General features: G+C 32.3%; 5 non-coding genes across 5 annotated transcripts; all 5 read left to right on the plus strand.

Moving 5' to 3' along the window:
• Nucleotides 1–1,313: 1,313 nt before the first annotated feature.
• On the plus strand, nucleotides 1,314–1,395 carry Trnas-aga. The gene has a single exon. It is a non-coding gene; the product is annotated as a tRNA-Ser (tRNA).
• A 459-nt stretch (nucleotides 1,396–1,854) lies between these two features.
• On the plus strand, nucleotides 1,855–1,927 carry Trnaa-agc. The gene has a single exon. It is a non-coding gene; the product is annotated as a tRNA-Ala (tRNA).
• A 76-nt stretch (nucleotides 1,928–2,003) lies between these two features.
• Trnav-aac lies at nucleotides 2,004–2,076 on the plus strand. The gene has a single exon. It is a non-coding gene; the product is annotated as a tRNA-Val (tRNA).
• Nucleotides 2,077–2,387: 311 nt separating this feature from the next.
• On the plus strand, nucleotides 2,388–2,461 carry Trnat-agu. Its single transcript has one exon. It is a non-coding gene; the product is annotated as a tRNA-Thr (tRNA).
• Nucleotides 2,462–3,648: 1,187 nt separating this feature from the next.
• Trnap-ugg lies at nucleotides 3,649–3,720 on the plus strand. Its single transcript has one exon. It is a non-coding gene; the product is annotated as a tRNA-Pro (tRNA).
• Nucleotides 3,721–4,545: the final 825 nt, after the last annotated feature.

Below are 4,545 nucleotides of genomic sequence, written 5' to 3' on the forward strand. Positions count from 1 at the left end.
CTTTCGAGTCTATTTTGGAATCGGCTACTGTTTTTCATAATTGTTTCCTCTACTGTTTCCATTTGAAGGTCCTCATGAATTCTCCTGTTCGTAATATACCATGGAGCACCAATGATCCTTCTTAAGCTCTTCGACTGGAATCTTTGTATGGTCGCAATATTAAATCTGCTGCTGACTCCCCATAGCCCCATTCCGTATATCTAAACAGGTTTTAAAATTACTTGTTTTCTTTCAAAATTGGCGAGTCTTTCCGTAATAGCCAGTATAGTTTCCTGAACTTTCGAGTTGTTCTCTTTTTGCTTGGATATGATCTTTCCAGGTCACTCTTCTATCTAGATACATACCCAAATATTTAACTTTATTAGCCGCCGATAATAGTCATTGGTGGGCAGAAGTCCTTTCTCATGGTGAAGGTGACATGTCCTGATTTCGATTCATTTACCTTCATTCTCCACTATTGTAGCCATTCCTGTATTAGGTTGCTGGGTCTGCATCAGATGATAATATTTCAGTATCATCGACAATCGTTGCAGCCGTTGTTTTGTCCGTTAAGAGCATATCCGCGGTATATAGTATATACAGGATAGGTTCTAGCACGCTACCTTGCGGTACACCTAACGTGATTGAATTCAAATTCGTCACCGTATCGAACACTTTCACTTGAAATAATCTTCCAGTCAAATCTTCTTCGTTTTAAATAAATTCAGAACTTCTTCAAATCATCAAATTCATATTAATGATAATTAACATGTTAAGAACGGCACAAATCGGTTGCGAGAATTTTTTTTGTGGACACCTATGGACTGAGTGAAATGTCAAATATCTTACGTCAATTACAAACTGTAAAAGCTTAAACTCGCAATTTATTTTGTAAAGTATGCATAAATTATGTCACAATATCACGTATTATTTAAAATTGCTTCAAGAATGATTAACAAATGTATAAGAACTGTATAGGACTTTAAAGTTTGTAATTGACGTAAGGTATTTGAGGTTATACTCAGTCAAAATCAGTGTCGTGCATTGCGACAAAACTATTATTCATAATTTATGACTTACCGATGGATCGTTCCGTCGTCAATGTGTTAATATATGTTATTAAAGGTAATGTTATTTTTAAATGTAACAAATTGAGAAACGCCGTTTTAACATATCCTCTATGTGTAAAAGCAGTGAAATCAAGTACCAGGTCCAGTACAATTTTGACCAAAAGTTGAGCTTTAATAAAACTTCTAAAAATGTAACCTTGAACTGCCAATTTGTTATAATTAATGTAGACAAAATTATTGATGACCACTAAATATTTTTTATGAGCAGTCGTGGCCGAGCGGTTAAGGCGTCTGACTAGAAATCAGATTCCCTCTGGGAGCGTAGGTTCGAATCCTACCGACTGCGAAATTACTTTTTTTATGAATTAGTATAATCAATTAAAAGAAAGTTTCGATATTCCTTAAACATAATTAATTTAGTAATCATTATTAAAACTATCTCTTATAAATAAATAAACTAGATATTTATGATATAAAATTGAAGTTTTTATATAAGACTTTCATATATTATATTTGTAGCTTCTTTTTTATTGCTACTAAGAAAATAAACTAAATTAAACTTTAGAAGTAATTCTTGCACAAAATTCTACTATCAGGCATATTGATTGCTAATTTATTGGAATTTGATGACATTAAACTGATATTAGTAATTGAATACAGTATTTGATATGTCTACATAGTAGATGGTATTACTGACAGACATGTAAGTGTGTAAACAAAATTATACATTATATAATTATAGTATAATTATTGTGACATAATTATCGATTTCTGGGTAAACGATGATTTCAATATTCTTATAACAGGGGGCGTAGCTCAGATGGTAGAGCGCTCGCTTAGCATGCGAGAGGTACCGGGATCGATGCCCGGCGCCTCCAAATTTATTTTAGTAATCCATGTTGATTAACGACTTGTTTTATCAAAATTCATTATACAAATGTTACTGGATATAATGTTTCCGTGGTGTAGTGGTTATCACATCCGCCTAACACGCGGAAGGTCCCCGGTTCGATCCCGGGCGGAAACATCTTTTTATAGATATGGTAATAACATACGTTACGCAATGAAGCAAACTCAAATAAAAAATAGGTTTACACCTATCAGAATAACATTTAATTTGGTTTTATTTTGAAGCATCTTTAAACCAAATGTTCAATCAATATTTTATAATCACAAGTTGTTGTCAAAACACTAATATGTTATGCGTAAATCCACGCTTAGAGTGAAATTAAATTATACTTTGTTTCATATCAATAAATTTCGACAACCGATATTGGACATTTTGAAATACTCGAAACTAGTTTTTATACTTTCAATTATTTGTTGGAAAAAAATATCGGCGCCGTGGCTTAGTTGGTTAAAGCGCCTGTCTAGTAAACAGGAGATCGGGAGTTCGAATCTCCCCGGGGCCTAGTGATTAATCACTAACAAACTTTTTAGTAATCTGCAAATAATATAATTAAACTATGTTAATTTCCTCGTAAATTATGTTTTTTAGATAATTAATAAGTCTAAACAAACTATATTACAATCATACTAAGTTAGAAGAAACTTTGTGATACACGTCACAATAAGTGAAATATCTTTTGTTGTTTTTATGAAATATTATACAATTTAAAGTTTTTATTCATATATTAGTTTTTAAAATTTATTGATATATCACAATTGTTTCGCTGCGCCCCAAGTCAAAAAAATGGTCTCGGGGCGAACTTTATGTTCCTAGTGGTTTTTCTTTAATTTTCGCGCCGCTCCGAGATTACATGATTTAAAGTGAAACAAGACCAAGCGAAACACATTTGAGATGGAAGAGCCAAAGCTCACAGGTTCACAACTTTGTAAAAAATATTCATGAGTCAGAATCACATTTTTATTATGAAAATTATAAAAAAAAAAAATCTAAAATTCTTTCTCTTGGATTTTAAATTCGCAAAAAGATCTTATATAGATTTTTTTAGTATTGAGGTCATGAGGTCTAGACATATTTGAATGCTCAAAGCAAATTTGAATTTGGAGTACTCAGACAAATTTGAATTTGATGGGTCCAGGCAAATTTTTATTTGGTAATCTTTAATTTGCACACATTTGAAAGAGAGAAAATCATAGAGCCTTGAGCATCAATTAAAAAAATGTTGATCTTCTCATCAACAAGGAGATCGAATGTCGGTTCTTAGAGGGCCCGAGGTAATGTTTTAACTCTCTGACAGACAACTAAAATATAAGTTACGTGACGCAAAAAAAGTACTGAATTGTTTTATTAGTAAATAATTCAAGAAATACTAAATATTACTTTCTTTGTTCCATGTCAGAATTATTATTTATTTCTTTATAATTTCCAAATTTATAACTTTAATAGTTATTATTTTTACCGCTTAATTAATTGAAAATTCTAAAATAATCTTTAGCCGTCCATCATACGTCAAAGTGTTAAGATTTGAGGGTCATAAACATACTTCTATTTGGGCTTCACACATTGTAGGATTCATGCGCATTGTAGTTCCACCACTGGCCACATGCATATATTTTGAGATCTTTTGATTTTAGTAGATGGGGTTGGGGGGGCTCCGGGGGGTTCCAATAGGTGACCGCAATTAACATCATCGGCTCAATGGTCTAGGGGTATGATTCTCGCTTTGGGTGCGAGAGGTCCCGGGTTCAAATCCCGGTTGAGCCCTTCTTTTGATATTTACTTATTGGTCAGTGTTTCTCAAACTTTTTGTTCATAAAAAATGTTCTGCAACCCCCGAAGAATGGGTATTTTTAGAAAAACATCCCGGAATGATCTGTCATCAATTTTTCTGCGACCTCCCAAATATTTTTGGCTACCCCCACTTTGAGAATCACTGATCTAAGTCAGCGGTCGGTTTGATCTTGCGAATGTTTTTTTTTTCACAACATTACAAAGATTTATTTTTGCATTGGACCTTTTATAAACTTAATAAGACGAAAATTGCAAAAATGTGGAATCAGAATAAAATAGAAACAAAAATTTTAAATATATTCAAATCATTATGCGGTCTAAGGTCTGATGGTCTAAGAAAACTACGATTTGTGAGTCACATGCGGTTCTTTGAGTCATACATCTGACAATTTGCCAATAAATACATATTAAAATATATCTATAATATCATTCTACAATTATTTGCTTGATTTTAATGAAAAAAAGCAAAAAAAAAATTAGTTTGTTTGTTTTCAAAGTTGGCGTTTATTAACTACATCTTACATCGCTTACACATCTCTACTTAATACAATTCTTAATACTCTCACTTAAACTACTTAACGAATAATAATCTTCTACATGCTTAACCCCTCCAAGCTAAGCTTTTTCGATAACTTCATGGTGTACAATGTTGACACCTTTCACAACCACTGTTGCGCTCTAACAATGTCACTATTTAAATTATAATGAGATGTGAAATACTTACCTAAATACTTAATGGTACTTTAATGTAATCTTTATATTGTATACAAAAATGATTTGTTTTGCAATTGGAAGCAC

This window comes from Nicrophorus vespilloides, unplaced genomic scaffold (genome assembly GCF_001412225.1).
Source record: "Nicrophorus vespilloides isolate i.1.1-1 unplaced genomic scaffold, Nicve_v1.0, whole genome shotgun sequence".
Classification (NCBI taxonomy): domain Eukaryota; kingdom Metazoa; phylum Arthropoda; class Insecta; order Coleoptera; family Silphidae; genus Nicrophorus; species Nicrophorus vespilloides.